We start from the raw sequence: 17095 nt of genomic DNA on the forward strand, positions 1-17095 counted from the left end.
GCGGCCACACAAAATTTAAAATTTAAGGACTAACAGAGGACGTTAAAGGTCGCCGGTTTGCGATAAGCGAGCAGCGTGAAAAAATCAGATAATTAGGAACAATGGATAAATTGTTCTTATTTGGAGTGGAAATTTAATAGGGTAGCTCCCGATGCAACCCCGAACACGTAGTATAAAAATCGGGAGAAAAAGAAAAGGTGACCCGGTACGACCTCCGGAACGGCTTAACTTGAAATGTATATATAATACACGGTTTTCGGGATTGTAGGGTCTCGGAACGGCTGAAATTCAAGTGTAATACACGGTTTTCGGGATAACAAGGTGCCGGAACAAAAATGTCCGTAAATCAAACAAACGGTTTCTTGTGTCAGATTAAGCGAAAGCGGCCATACAGATTTTAAGGACTGACAGAGGACGTTAAAGTGAGCCAGTATGCGATAAACAAGCCACATGCGAAAATCGGATAATTAGGAATAATTGATCAATAGTTTAATTTGAAGCTAAAATCGAATAGGGTGGGTCCAGATGCAATCACGAACACGTAGTATAAAAATCGGAAGAAAATAAAACGTGACACGACAAAACCTCAAGGACGGCTGAAATTGAAGTATATAATACACGGTTTTCGGGATAACAAGATACTGAAACAAAAATGTCCGTAAATCCCACAAACGGTTTCTTGGGTCAGATTAAGCGGCCACGTCGACCATACAAAATTTAAGGACTAACCGAGGGCGTTAAAGGACGCCAATATGCGATAAACGAGCCGTGTGCGAAAATCGGATAATTAGGAATAGTGGATCAATTGTTCTTATTTGGAGTTGAAATTGAATAGGATAGCTCCCGATGCAACCCCGAACATGTAGAATAAAAATCGGGAGAAAAGGAAAAGGTGACCCGGTAAGACTTCCGAAAGGCTGAAATTGAAGTGTATAATACATGATTTTCGGGATTCAGGGTATCAGAACAAAAATATCCGTAAATCACAAAAACGGTTTCTCGGGTCAGATTAAGCGGCCACACAAATTTTAAGGACTACAGAGCACGTTTTTTTTTTTTTTTGGTGCGTAAGGACTACAGAGCACGTTGAAGGGCGCCGGTATGCAATAAACGAGCCGCGTGCGAAAATCGAATAATTAGGAACAATGGATCAATACTTCTTATTTGGAGCTGAAATCGAATAGGGTTGCTCCAGATGCGATGCCGAACACGTAGTATAAAAATCGGGAGAAAAAGAAAAGGTGACCCGGTAAGACTTCCGAAACGGCTGAAATTGAAGTGTATAATACACGGTTTTCGGGATTCAGGATCCCGGAACAAAAATGTCCGTAAATCACATGAATGGTTTCCCGGGCCAGATAAAGCGGCCACACAAAATTTAAGTACTAACAGAGGATGTTAAACGCCGATGTTATGCGATAAACGAGTCGCGTGCGAAAATCGGATAATTAGTAACAATGGATCAATTGTTCTTATTTGGAGTTGAAATTGAATATGGTAGCTCCCGATGCAACCCCGAACACGTAGTATAAAAATCGAGAGAAAAAGAAAAGCTGACCCGGTACGACCTCCGGAACGGCTGAAATTGAAGTGTATAATCCATGGTTTTCGGGATTCCAAGGTCACGGAACAAATATATCTGTAAATCACAAAAACGGTGTCTTGGGTTAGATTAAGAAGCCACACAAATTTTAAGGACTGACAGAGAACGTTAAAGGCGCTGGTATGCGATGAACGAGCCGCGTGCCAAAATCGGATAATTAGGAACAAATGATCAATAGTTCTTATTTGGAGCTGAAATCGAATAGGATAGCGCCTATAGATACGATCACGAACACATAGTATAAAAATCGGGAGAAAAAGAAAAGGTGACCCGGCACGACCTTTGAAACGGCTGAAATTGAAGTGTATAATACACGGTTTTCGGGATTCTAGGGTCACAGAACAAAAATGTTCGTAAATCACAAAAACGGTGTCTTGGGTTAGATTAAGCGGCCACACAAATTTTAAGGACCGACAGAGGACGTTAAATAGCGGCGGTATGCGATAAACGAGCTGTGTGCAAAATCGGTTAATTAGGAACAAATTATCAATAGTTCTTATTTGGAGCTGAAATCGAATAGGGTAGCTCCAGATGCGATCACGAACACGTAATATAAAAATCGGGAGAAAAATAAAAGGTGCCCCGGTACGACCTCCGGAACGGTTGAAATTGAAGTGTATAATCTACGATTTTCGGGATTCGAGGGTCACGGAACAAAAATATCCGTAAATCACAAAAACGGTGTGTGGAGTTAGATTAGGAACAAATGATCGATAGTTCTAATTTGGAGCTGAATTCGAATAGGATAGCACCTATAGATGCGCTCACGAACACGTAGTGTAAAAATCGAGAGAAAAAGAAAACGTGACCCGGTACGACCTCCGAAACGCTGAAATTGAAGTGTATAATACACGGTTTTCGGGATTGTAAGGTCCCGGAACAAAAATGTCTGTAAATCACAAAAACGGTGTCTCGGGTTAGATTAAGCGGCAACACAAAGTTTAAGGCGTGACAGAGGACGTTAAAGGGCGCCGGTATGCGATAAACAAGCCGCGTGCAAAAATCGGATAATTAGGAACAAATGATCAATAGTTCTTATTTGGAGTTGAAAACGAATAGGGTAGCTCCAGATGCGATCACGAACACGTAGTATAAAAATCGGGAGAAAAAGAAAGACACGTTCGGGATTGTAGGGTCCCGGAACAAAAATGTCTGTAAATCACAAAAACGGTTTCTCGGGTCAGATTAAGCGGCCACACAAATTTTAAGGACTGACAGATGACGTTAAAGGACGCCGGTATGCCATAAACGAGCCGCGTGCGAAAATCGGATAATTAGGAACAATGGATCAATACTTCTTATTTGGAGCCGAAATCGAATAGGGTAGCTTGAGGTGCGATCCGAACACGTAGGATAAAAATAGGGAGAAAAAGAAAAGATGACCCGGAACGACCTCTGGGACGCCCTAAATTGAAGTGTATAATACACGGTTTTCGGGATTACAGGTCCCGGAAAACAAATATCCGTGAATTACACGAACGGTTTCCCGGGTCAGATAAAGCGCCCACAAAAATTTTCAGGAGTATCAAAGGATGTTCAAAGCTGCCGGCCGGTAAGCAATAAACGCGTACGGGCCTGAAGCAAAAATCGGATAATTAAGAACAATGGGTTAATAAATGCTATTTGGAGCTGAAATTGGTACGACCACCGGAACAGCTGAAATTGAAGTGTACACATACACGGTTTTCGAAATTATAGGGTCCCGGAAAAAAATGTCCGTAAATCAAACAAACGGTTTCCTGGGTCAGATATAGCGGCCACACAAATTTGAAGGGCTGACAGAGCATGCGAAAATCGAATAATTAGGAACAATGGATAATTAGTTCTTATTTGGAGCTGAAATCGAATAGGGTAGCTCGAGATACGATCCCGAACACAGTATAAGAATCGTGAGAAAAAAAAAGGTGACCCGGTACGACCTCCGGAACGTCTGAAATAAAGCGTATAATACACAGTTTTCGGGATTACAGGGTTCGAAACAAAAATGTCTGTAAATCACAAAAACGGTTTATTGGGTCAAATTAAGCGGCCACACAAATTTTAAGGAATGACAGAGGATGTTTAAGGGCGCCAATATGTGATAAACGAGGCTCATGCAAAAACCGGATAATTAGGAACAATGAGTTAATAGATGCTATTTGGAGCTCTCCAGTCTCTAGATGCGACCCTGAACATGTATAAAAATCGGGAGAAATTTAAAAGATGACCCGGTACCACCTCCGTAATTGCTAAAATTGAAGTGTAATACACAGTTTTCGGGATTTTAGGGTTCCTGAACAAAAATTTTCGTAAATCACACAAATGGTTCATCAAGTCAGATAAAGCAACCACACAAATTTTGAGAAGTAACAGAGGACGTTTAAGGGTGAGAATATGAGATAACCGAGCCTCGTACGAAAATCGGATAATTAGGAAAAATGAATTAATAGTTCTTATTTCGAGCTGTAGTCGAATAGGAGCTCGAGGTGGCGACCCCAAACACGTGTTGGTAAAGATGACGCGGTACGACCTCACGAATAACTCAAATTATAGTGTGTAAAAATGGTCACATCTAGAGGTGGCAATCGGGTCAGTCGGGTCGGGTTTGGGTCGGGTCACGTCGGGTCGGGTCATATCGGGTTCGGGTCATATCGGGTCAGCATACCCTTTCGGGTCGAGTCGGGTCGGGTTCGGGTCATTCTGGGTCAAATGATGTATCGGGTCGGGTCGGATTTGGGTCGGGTCATTATCGGGTCCGATAACTTAATCGCATTACTATAATTTTTTACCATTAAATTTAGTTTTTAACCTATTATTTGGTTTAATTAATCCATTACTAAGTCAAACATATCAATGTAAACAAAAAATCACTTTCATTTTGATCAAAATTAAGCTTAATAATTGTCGGGTCATCAATTTAATCGGGTCAATATCGGGTCGGGTCAATATCGAGTCGAGTCTGGGTCGGGTTCGGGTCACTGATAATCGGATCGTGTCGGGTTACGGGTCGTCATTGGGTCGGGTCGGGTCGTTTCGGGTCACAATATTTTCGAGTTCGGGTCGGGTCGGGTTTGCTCGGGTTCGGGTCAAGTCACTCGGGTCGGGTCAGGCTTGCCAGCTCTAGTCACATCTAACGAAAAAAAAAATGGTTCCATAGCACCCGTCTGAAGCATACTAGAAGTAAATAACAAGGCTATTATAAATAATTGGGGGTATATTTAGGCACAAATTCTCATTGAATACGGCACTATCCGTCACAAGCTGAAGACGGATAGTACCCCTCTCACAATATGCAAGTGACACTATTATAGGGTGCTCCATTTCCCTCCCACTTGTCCCCCCACTTGCCTTATTGTGAGAGGGACACTATCCGTCTTCAGCTTATGACGGATAGTGTCCGTTATAAGTAAGACTTATTGATATTTAGGATTAGATTTTGGGATTTGATAGGTATGGGATAGTCAAAGCAACACTATGGGATTTGGTATATTGGTTGGAGCAGTAATAATAGAAAAGAGTAGTTTGGAAAAGAGATCACCAAATTCAGCTGAATTTCCAACTTGTTGTTTACAAAAGGAAGTTGGTATCGGTTGCTATGGCCGTTGATATCCCATCAATTTTCCCGCCAAACAAACATTCATTAAATCAACAACATAAAAAAAAGCAGTCACAAGTTCTTTGTTTAGTTCCTTTATTTCACGTACTAAAGTCCTTCATGTGGGGTACATTTTACATTCAAGTTTTATTTTTTGCTGGTAGAAAATGTTACTAGCACAATAATTTGGTAACATTTTTTTTTTTCGGGGACAAAAGACGCACTCGTATGAGTTACAAGTATTATTTCTTGAAAATTTACAGATTATTTAGAAAAAAGGGTTATGTCGTCTATTGTCGAATTTTGTAACTATAGTATATCTTAACCTGTTCTATTCTTCGTGCTTATATTATGTGGTAGAATTCTACTTTTTAATATTCTTCACAAATTTAAGGAAAAGGCTCTAAACTTCGCTATAAACATATCAACCACAATAGACAAAAATGTAAGTCATCATCAAAATTTAGGACACATTTTATCCACAGTAATTATACGAAAATGAAAAATATTTCTGAAACGGATGAAGTCGATGATTAATTGACATTTTGGTCAAGTAATGCAAAGCCAAAATATTAATAATTGCTAAAAACATTTCCCACTTTTTTCCAACCTAGTTTGATGATGAAAGATATAAAATGATTCCCTCTTGTAAAAGGGGACACTGAGCACATCCAGCTAAGAAATGATAAATGTGCAGCAAAATCATGTCTATAAAGAAATGTATTGGGAGTTTGGGATGCATATGGGGTAATTTTTTGAGCCACTACTTTGCAATTCCATGCGTCCATTATTAATATTTGAGCATGAATAATGTGGCATAGAGGCTAAAAGTAGGGGGAAATTATGTTGGGTTTTTATCACTTCTATAGTTCTATCAATCATGTTATAACTCGACAATGTAATTAACTTGTGTTAAAATGAAAATAATACGGAGTAGAAAGTTGGTCTCTAGAGTAGGATCGGAGGTTGCAAACTAGGGGAGCTCATTTAACGAACCATTGAAATTAGTTCGATTAAAATAAATTTCATATTCAATCTAGAACTAAAATCCTCTCTATATGTGTTTGAATCGACACCCTTTTTGTACTCGACTCAAATTACAGTATTTACCATTAACAATGATGTAAAGTTGTAAACTAATGTACTGAAGCATAAAATATTTTCTCTATCTCGACCATTTTTCTTACGTTTTTTTTCCTTTTTTTTTTAATTCATGTTTATTTACCTCAAGAATCTAATAAGCATAAATTTGCCCGAGTAACAAGCAATCAGGAGTCACAGACTCACAAATCACAATAGTATTTGATACCCTAAACATCAGACGTAACTTTGCCAAATTCACAGGAGACAAACACTAGGATAGTGGGTCACAAATGGTGTGCAAAAGAGGATTTCTAAAATGCTAATAATGGCCCCATGCCATACACATAATGTTTCAAATATAATTAGAGAAATGATAATGCTAAATATGAAATGTATAGACATTTGTTACTGATTATGTAAGAACATTATTTTAATTATTCAATTCCAAGTTTTTTTTAGAGTATATTTTCGACTCTCTATTTATCACCTATAATTATAATAATTAGAAAATGGGTCAAGAAAATACCCATAGTTTTTTTGTTTTTTGGAAAATAGACTTTTTTTATAGTTAAATTAGTTTGACTTGAAAATTTTACGTTTTTTTATACTCCTTCCTATTTTGAAATAGCCCTGCCTATTTCTATTTTTGGAAAGTGTTTGCGTGATCCAATTTTAATTATATAGTTGAATAGTGTATTTTCTTAATCTTTGTGTCAAATGAAAGGAGAAAGTTATGTAGAATATGAGGGAGTATATAGTTGTTCCGGGTATAATTTCCGGAACAGTTATTAGTTACCACCCTTGACTTGTTGAATAATGTCTTGAGCTGAATCCTTCTTGCTCCTATCGTCCCACTCGGCCTCTCCTGCAACAATGAACGAACTGAGGGCTTGGCTGTGTGCCAAGCGTACTCACTCCGACGCTCAAGTCGCAAAACTTAAAGGATTAATTTGTGTTACTTGGCTAGATGCGTATTGTAGAGAGATAAGGGAGATATTACCAGATGAATAGTGTATTTAGGTTATAATTGTGAGATGCTTTCCTCAATGAAGGTTGAGGAGTATTTATAGACTTTCACCTTTTGTCACGTAGTGGCCAAGTGGCCAAGTGGCTAGCGGTGGAAAGATCGATCTACCCCTCGGCCGAGGGACCTATGGCGGCCGGCGGACAATGTTGACTCGCCGCCGAGGGGTCTTGGATATGAGTACGCGGATGTGTGTCCCATTGCGGGTTGTCACGCCGAGACCGGTGGCGAGCCGATGGGATGCATCGGCTAGTCTATCTAAGTCGTTGACTTCTTTGTGGATATCTTTGACCTTGCTCGGTGTGTTGACTTGGTGGCGGTGCGAGAATATGCCCCATCAATTTGCCCCCGCGTAGTCTATGCCGTGGTATGGGCTCGATGTACGTTGAGCATGTATTCGCACAAGTAATTTTTAGAAATTTTCTGCAGATCGGCTTCTTCTTGTGCATCGGCGTGGCTCTTGCTAGGCCGTGCCGTATACCATATCCTAGGCCGTGCCGTATACCATATCCCCCCTCCACATGGATGCGTAAAGGGCACTTGATGTGGAAAAGAATATGACGCCGCCGTGACCAAGGCCGAGAGTCTTAGGTTGATTTTGATTGCCCCGGCGTGCTTCCTAGCTTGGTTGATCGGTGGCCGGCGGAGACCGGATACCTAGGAATTTGTTGAGGAAGATGAATAGTTGAAGGGATGTGAACGGGCGTGTTGAAGACGCTTGGTCACTGTTGCATTGATTGACGTTTAACTGTTGCGACGATTGACATTCCGTGGTTGCATGCTCGACACGTGTTTGCTCGTTGATTGGTTGTTGCTTCATGGGGTGTGCTCGATTGGCCCTTCATTGTGGGCTTTTTTCCTATAAATAGGGCGCTTTTTTTCGTGATTTTGGTCACTAATTTCATTTTCTCAAATTTTCTTCAAAATTTTCGTCTTGCTAAATCGAAGGGCTTCTTTTTTCTTCCAATCTTCGGAGTTTTTGATCCGGCTAGCACTTTTTCCTTTGAAGGTAAACAAACGAATTTTTCTTTTCTTTGCTAGTAATTTGTTGTGAACATGTCTCTGCCGATCTTTGGACCTAGTGGGCCTGTGTCGGAGGGTCCTAGGTCTCCTTCTCGGAGGTTGATCCTCGATTACGGAGGAATGGGAGGATGAAGATTCTTGTGGTGATTTTGGTGATGATTTTGGTGAGGAGGAGGAAAGGCCTCGTCCTAATGAGAGGCGAGACGTCATGGATCACGGTGATGCCCTGTAAGGTTCGCCTTGACCGTGTTTGGTCCCATAAGCTTGCCGGTTGTTCGGTGAAAAACTTTTCGAGGGCCATTTTTTCTTCGGTAGTGGATACGAAATTGTCATCCCTGGGGAGGGTCAGTCCGTCTGTTGTCCTCCGCCAGGCCACACCGGTGTGTACATGCGGCATTTGGAGTATGGTCTCCGGTTTCCTCTGAATGGGTATGTTATGGCCATAATTAAGGCTATGAACGTTGCCGTTGCCCAACTGCACCCGTTGGCCATGAGAACCATAATCGGCTTCGTCTGGCTTTGTCTCTTCAAGGGAGAGGCTCCGACGGTGAATTTATTCCGTCGACTTCATTATCTGAAACCATCAATCTCTGGCCGTGTCGGATGGTACAGCGTGCAAACGGAGCAAGGTTACGTCTCTGTTGACAAGCTCTCTTCTTGCAAGGACTGGCAGGGTCGGTGGTAGGGGTGAGCAAAACCGTATACCCGATACGGTTTTACAAACCGTATCGGGTACACGGTTTTTAAAACATCATTTTTTTGATTCCGGATACGACCCGGTATAACCGGGTATACGGTTTTCGGGTACCCGGTTAAACCGGATATACGAAATCCGGATACCCGGATACGGTTTTGTTGTTTCCCTATTAAAACAAAAGAACCTTCCTGTAGAAAAATGCCCAAATATACCATGCCCAAATGCCAAATACTAAATCACTCAAATCACTACTTCAAATAGTCAATACAATCAAATATTACATGTCTATTACAAAAGAAAATGAAGTTCAAATGAGAAAATTCCAAACGGATTTCGCAGTGGGAGACGCTGTGTATGATTGACAAACAATTTATTAGCGGTGGAGAAGTTTGTCATTGAAGAATGATTTAGTGGCGGTACGGATGGTCGTCGTCGACCGATAATGACCGACAATATAGTGGGCGGTGGACGCGGTGGCTTTGGCGGTGAAAGGGGGTGAGATGCTGGGTGTCGCGGTGGTGACTGTTGATGATAAGGAGAGTTTGAGAAATTTTAATTTAGGGTTTGAAAAAGGTTGGTCTTTGGGAGTAATAGGGCTGAATCAAGGAAATAAGGGAATATGGGCCGGTTGTGTCTGGTTAAACTTATGTGAGATAATTATTTTTTTCAAAAAAATTTAAACCGTGTCAAAACCGTATACCCGGTTCTCTTTTTTGGCCGACCCGGATACGATACGGTTTTTCTAAAACCGTATCGTATATACGGAAATTCGTATCGTATATACGGAAATTCGTATATTTAAAACCGTGTATCGTATCGTATCCGTATTTTAAAACCGTATCGTATATTTTTGCTCAGCCCTAGTCGGTGGGTGTACGTTAAGGTGCCGGACGACTATCCGCTGCCCCGCTCCTTCCAGCACCAGGTTAATTTGCGGTGTGAGACTAGGGCGGAGCATGACAGATGGGTCACCGGAAACATCGAAAATGGATGCCGCCAGGTCCATCGAAGGAGGATGAGAGGTTGGCGATGAGGCTCTTCGAGGTGGACAAGAGTGGGGTGCCGAAAAGGTGGATTCCCCCGACGCAGATCATTCTTCAGGATGAGCCGCTTTGCTATGTCGGCCTCATACCGGCCCTGGCGCAGGGTGAGTGGGGTCGGTGTGAGGCCCGTCACCGCTCTCAATGCTCCTTTTTTCTCGGGTTTCGATTTATTTCCTCTTCTTGATTCTTTGTTTCTTTTTTGCGAGACCACTTTGGACCAGGACCTATCCGAGGATCTTCTTCGGAGAATGGGGCCGCATAAAGACAAAACCGTTGCTAACTTGCATCCCAAGGCTCGGCCCATGATCGCGGGGACGTCGCCGAATGACCTTATGGAGCAGGCCGGGTGAAGGGCTTGAGCAAGGAGGAGGCGCAGCCGGGTGGTGAGCGGCGTAGTGTGTCGGACGCGGAAAACGGCGTCGAAACCGGTTTCAACTCCCGTCCTCTCCCCTAAGAAGGTGGAGATTGTTGATATTCCTGATGAGGGGGACTCGATGCGAGAGGGATCTCCCCTTATCTCGTAGGAGGAAAAGGACGGCTTCGCCGCCTGGCAAGGAAGTGCCTTCTCCCGCCAAGAAGGCCGGACATGGTATCCGTCATCCCGTGGCTTAAACTTAGCCGTGCCATTAGGTGTTCTGATAAGTCGGTTGATACGATGCTTTAATTGAATTTTTGCGGATCGGCCGCGATCGGCCATCGCTCACGTTGGGCGGCGGGCGGTGGGCTTCTCTCTGCGCGGGCTCGCGATCGGGCGCCACCGTCAATTCTTCATCCCGGAAGGTTTCCTTCTCCCGGCCCGCAGTGGTGGCCAAAGTACCACCGCCGTTCCCCCCCCGAAGGCTTCCGTCTCCCACCTTATAGAGGAAGGCACGAAGGCGATTAGGGAGCGGCGAGGTGGAACGTGGCTACGGGGCTCGCCTCAAGGAGCGGGAGAGGGTCATTGCTCGAGTGTTTTCGAGTGTAATGCCACTAAGCGGTGGCTACGTCGGCGGTTGAATCTCCTTAATGAGCGAAGCTCGGGAGATCTTTGCGAGAAGGCGCTCTTGGCGAGCGAAAGCTCCGGAGGACGCCGAAAAGGGGGTCCTTCTTGAGAGAGCTAAGGCCGAGGTCTGCGGCGACCGAAGGCTGCGAAGGCTCTTTGGAGGAATGTAGCCTTGCTCGAAGCGTGCGACCTCTGTCTCCAGCAGAGGGATCAATACGAGGGCATGTTTAAGGCCCAGCCGAGCGATTCGTGGCAAAGAGGCCATCATCAAGCGAGAAGGAGGCGGACGTCGATATGCTCCAAACCGTCATGCTCCCCAAAGCGTGCGCCGAGTTCGGGACTTGGCCGAAGATCTTTGTCGGGAAGTTATCGGGGAGCTTTTCCTCTTGATGGCTCCTTCCCGTGGGACGGGTTCGACGACGTCTTGCTTGATGATGAGTCGCGGCTAAGGAGAAAGCGCGGTGGAGGCGGCCAAAGAGGCGGCGAAAGCGAAGATGGAGGGGGAGGCGGCCGCGGAGAAAGCGGCTCTTGGCCGAGAGGGCTAGAGTGGCTAAGGAAGAGGCCGAAAGGATGAGGGCGGTGAGGATGCCGAGGCCAAGGCGAGGCGCTAGAGAAGCTCTTTGGGTTGCCCTGGGGAAGATGCGGCCGCCGATGCGATGGCGCGGCGCGACGAGCCTAGGAGAGCAAGTTTCTGACAGATCTGTTTGACTCCTCACTAACATGTCTTTGCTTGATGAGAACAAGTTTGGTGATCGATTTCGATTGTCCGTGGGCCAATTACTCGGCTCTTCCTTCCCGCTATCTCTTGGTATAATCGTAGCTTTTGCTTTTTGTACAACTTTTAGTAGGTTGTGTCTCGGATTATCCCCGCGGGGACGGCGTCGTCCGTATTCTTCTCACTTGTAAATCTTGTAACTTATCTTCTAATAATAATTCGTTTCTTTCGCTGCGGCTTTGGCCGTGGTCTTTATCTCATCTCTGTCGAGTTGTCTTCGTATTCTTAATTGAGCGCCCTTTTGTTTTCGCCCGGCTTGGCGGCGTGCGTTTTGAGTGCGTATCTCATTGTGTTTCAACGCTTCCAAGACACTGTGAATGTTTTTGCGAGTGTAATGTGCGATGGCTCTTGTTGGATTGACCGGGGAAGCCGGCGTTGGTTCTTAATAGCGTGTTACGTGGCGTCTACCACTTGGAGTGACTGCGACGGCGTCTACCTCTTGGGGTGACTGCCGTGGCGTCTACTACTTGGGGTGACTGCGACGGCGCTGTAGTTCTTCATAACGACTGCCGCTCTTGTCGGTATGACAGTGTGAGCCGGCGTCTGTTTCTTGATAGCGTGTTACGTGGCGTCTACCACTTGGAGTATTTGCGACGGAGTCTACCTCTTGGGGTGGCCGTGGCGTCTACTACTTGGGGGGTGCGACGACGGTTGTATTTCTTCGCAACATTGCCGCTCTTGTCGGTATGACAGTGTGAGCCGGCGTCGGTTTCTTGATAGCGTGTTACGTGGCGTCTACCACTTGGAGTGACTGCGACGGCGTCTACCTCTTGGGGTGACTGCCGTGGCGTCTACTACTTGGGGTGACTGCGACGGCGCTGTATTTCTTCGCAACGACTGCCGCTCTTGTCGGTATGACAGTGTGAGCCGGCGTCGGTTTCTTGATAGCGTGTTACGTGGCGTCTACCACTTGGAGTGACTGCGACGGAGTCTACCTCTTGGGGTGACTGCCGTGGCGTCTACTACTTGGGGTGATGCTGACGGCGCATTGTATTTCTTCGCAACGATGCCGCTCTTGTCGGTATGACGGTGTGAGCGGCGTCGGTTTCTTGATAGCGTGTTACGTGGCGTCTACCACTTGGAGTGACTGCGACGGAGTCTACCTCTTGGGGTGACTGCCGTGGCGTCTACTACTTGGGGTGACTGCGACGGCGCTGTATTTCTTCGCAACGACTGCCGCTCTTGTCGGTATGACAGTGTGAGCCGGCGTCGGTTTCTTGATAGATAACTGATGGGAAAATTTTGCTTTGATCGAAGGCTTGACGGTTTCTCATTAGGTGAAAACATGCGTTGGGGTGTCCACAGATATTTTGGACACCTCCGCGGCTACATAAATTCTTGCGAGATTACCGATGCCCTATCGGCTCATTACAGGCACACTTCCTCAGTCAGCCCCTAGTTGTATCCATTTGGTCGCCCTCTGCGCAAGGACGGACTCTTCCCTTTTCGGACTTTCTCGCCTCTTTGAGGGACTGCATGTTGCATCCTCGGGCGGCTATCCGGGCGTTGATCACCTCATCCTTCTCGTCTTTGGAGACGAGCTTATGCGCTTCCCCCCGGTCCGAGACGTACATCAGTGTTAGGGCCCGGATGGACATCACTGCGTCGGCCTCGCTTAGGGTGACCCGGCCTATGAGGACGTTGTATGCGGACGAGCCGTCGATGACCACAAACTCGGCTAGGACGTTCTTGGCTGACGTCTTTTCGCCGAATCTCACCGGGAGCCTAATTGACCCCGGTGGTACGGCCGGCCCCGGAAAAGTCTGTATAGCGGGTTGGTGCGGGGGCTTAAGTCTTTGATCTTGGCCGAGGCCGAGGAAGCATTCTCTAAACATGATGTTCGTGTATGCTTTGTGTCAATCAGGCACCTCTTGACCAGGTGGTTGGATATGTCTAAATTGACTACGAGCGGGTTTGTGAGGGGGGCGATGACCCCTTCGTAGTCCTTTCTTCCAATAGTCATGTCGGGGATGCTTGCAGAGGGGATCCCTGAGTTGGGCACAAAGTTGATGGCCTGATATAGCTCGTTTAGGTGTCGTTTGTGCCCATGAGCGGACCCTCCGTTCTCGTTGCCCCCGATGACAACGTGAATCACTCCTATCCGTTCGAAAACGGACTTTTTATCTCGAACTGCGGCGTCGTCTTTTGGCCTTTTTATGACGTACTTGCCGAGGCTTCCCTTCCGGATCGGTTCCTCTATGGCATTCTTGGATGGCGACGATCGTTGGTTAAATGGCGGTGTGGCCGTGGTACTCACAAGATCTTGGCTCGTGTCACCGTCACTTTTTGGCTTGGGGGTCTCTCCCCACTCGGCCCTCGTTTTGCTCGGGCGAAGACCTCGGCGGGCGATACGACGAGGGGGTTTTTCACTATACCGCCTCCGGTGGTACGTTCCCGAATTCCACCGGCGCCCACCGAGTCTTGCCTCCGGTCGGATCTGTCCGACCGTGATCTATTATTCTCACGGCGTTTTCCATCGGACCGCGAACCGTTGTTGTCGCGGCGTTCTTCGTCTGGTTGTCCGATGGTGACTCCTCTTTTCGAGTGCTCGGCTTGGCTGGGATCTACCCAGGTCTTGTGATAGTCTTCTACCTTGATGGCCTGGTCGGCCGCCTTCTGGCGGCGTCCCGGCCTAAGCCTCCGCTCTTGATGAGCTCGTTTTTAAGGCTCCCCTCGGGAGGCCCTTCATCGCGCGAAGGCCGCCGGCTCGGGATTAATTTCTCGAATCTGCTGGACCTTTCCATCAAACCTCTTCACGTAGCTCCGGAGAGACTCGCCCCCCTCCGTCGATAGTTAGGAGGTCGGAGGTCTCTACGGCCCTTCTCTTATTGCGAGAGTCTTTGGGTTAGGAAAGCGCCCTTCGGTCGGCGTAGTAGTACACCGAGCCATCGGGAAGCCCTTTGTACCGGCTCCGAGCCATCCCATGCGAGTTGTTGGGAAAATTCGGCACCGGACCTCGTCGGGCTGCTCCCATACCGACATGTAAGACTCGAAAGCCTCGGCGTGGTCGGGTGGATCGCTATCCCCCTTGTATGATAGGGGTGGCGATTTTAGCTTGTTTGGCAGGACTTCTAGGACGTAGGCGTTGAGGGGTTGCGACCACGTGTTGAATGACACGTGGCGATCGGCTCCTCGCATCCCTATCCGGGCTTCTCCCCTCGTAGCGGGAGGGGCTCCTTCTTCGACTATGACTCCTTCTCCAACTCGCCGAGTCGGACTCCTCCGGCTCCTTTGGGGTATGCCTCGTTCGTGTGGCGGGGACGCTGTCCTTCCGCGAGTGCGGGAAGGACTTAGGTCTACCGCGCCCACTTTGGGCTCCCCCGGCGTCTTGACCGGGTCAACTTCTCCTAGTGCTCCGTTCAGATTTCTCGGAGTCACGTTTTGGGCCCCTGTTATCCTGGGACGGTTTCCGCCGCTCTTGTCGGTGTGACGGTGTGAGCGGGCGTGTTGTTGCCGATTAGGTCGGGGAGCATTTTTAGCTTTTCTACGTCAACCACATGCCCCATGATGGTGACCTGGTTGGTTGGCACCGGCGCGTCGGGTATTATTGGCATCCCGAACTCCGGTTGGATTACTCCGCCCGGTGGAGGGTGCATGACTCGGAGTTGTTGAAAGCGTCATCTTGGTAGAACGCGGTTTCGTCGGTCACGACTGCGTCTTGCTGTTTCGACATTTTCTCGGCTTTTTGGGTGGGTTTCTATTTTGAGTTTGATTTTTGTTTGGGAATGAATGTGACTAGCTTCTAGTGTCTTTCCCACAGACGGCGCCAATTGTTCCGGGTATAATTTCCGGAACAGTTATTAGTTACCACCCTTGACTTGTTGAATAATGTCTTGAGCTGAATCCTTCTTGCTCCTATCGTCCCACTCGGCCTCTCCTGCAACAATGAACGAAGGCGAGGGCTTGGTGTGTGCCAGCGTACTCACTCCGACGCTCAAGTCAGTAAACTTAAAGGATTAAGCTGTGTTACTTGGCTAGATGCGTATTGTAGAGAGATAAGGGAGATATTACCAGATGAATAGTGTATTTAGGTTATAATTGTGAGATGCTTTCCTCAATGAAGGTTGAGAAGTATTTATAGACTTTCACCTTTTGTCACGTAGTGGCCAAGTGGCCAAGTGGCTAGCAGGTGGAAAGACTGATCTACCCCTCGGCCGAGGGACCTATGGCAGGCCGGCGGACAATGTTGACTCGCCGCCGAGGGGTCTTGGATATGAGTACGCGGATGTGTGTCCCGGGCGGGTTGTCACGCCGAGACCAGTGGCGAGCCGATGGGATGCATCGGCTAGTCTATCTAAGTCGTTGACTTGCTGTGGATATCTTTGACCTTGCTCAGTGTGTTGACTTGGTCAGCGGTGCAGAATATGCCCCATCAATAGTAATTACACCGAAATTAACTTCACCCTATCAATTCCGGATACGCCACTGGTCATGAAATGATAACCCTAATAAAAAAAGAAGACAATAACTACTATAAAAAAAATCTTATTGAAAACACTAAGAATTTCTAAAGTTGATTAATTATGATTAATGATTAATTTTACCATAAGAACTAGCTTAAATAAGTTGGAGAATCATAAAAAGTGCATTGGAGCACATGATTTTGCTCTAAGAATAACCAAACCTAGCGTGCAAGTAATGACAAAGTGTTACATATTCTTCTTTATATTTTGTTCCTTTTAAGCTCAATCAAGTATATCAACAATTGAGCAATGCATATTTCTATATGGGTATCACATGTTAGGCTTACTTACTCTCTCTATAAGAGGGTGGGAATTAATACTAGATTGCTAAAAGAATTCTAATGATATTATAGAAAATTACTAGCTAGCTAATTAAGAGGAGGTCTCCTAAGGTTACCAATTAAAGAACGAGATCATTTTCCAATGACTCGAGAATGAAAATTGTGTCCAAAACTGCATTGAATGACTATATTTCACAATAAAAAACACAGCCAGTTTAATGAAAATTGTGTCCAAAACTGCATTGAATGATCATTTTTTTTGGTCTAAACACAGTACCAATCGTTGGTTGGCGCAGTGGTAGCATGGGGCTGCGCTTGGTAGGGAGGTCTGCGGATCGATCCCCCACAACTGCGATTGGGAGGGGTTTAAATACCGTAATCCTTGGACACGCCCCGAAATCCGGATTAGTCGGCCCAATGTGGTTCGGATTACCGGATGGTTTAGACCAAAAAAAAAACAATAAAAAACACAGCCAGTTTAATGAGTCATTTTGCTTTATTTTGTCGTAATCCATAATCAAAGAACGGAAAGTCTTTGACTCTTTTG

This window comes from Silene latifolia, chromosome X (assembly GCF_048544455.1).
Source record: "Silene latifolia isolate original U9 population chromosome X, ASM4854445v1, whole genome shotgun sequence".
Taxonomy (NCBI): Eukaryota; Viridiplantae; Streptophyta; class Magnoliopsida; order Caryophyllales; family Caryophyllaceae; genus Silene; species Silene latifolia.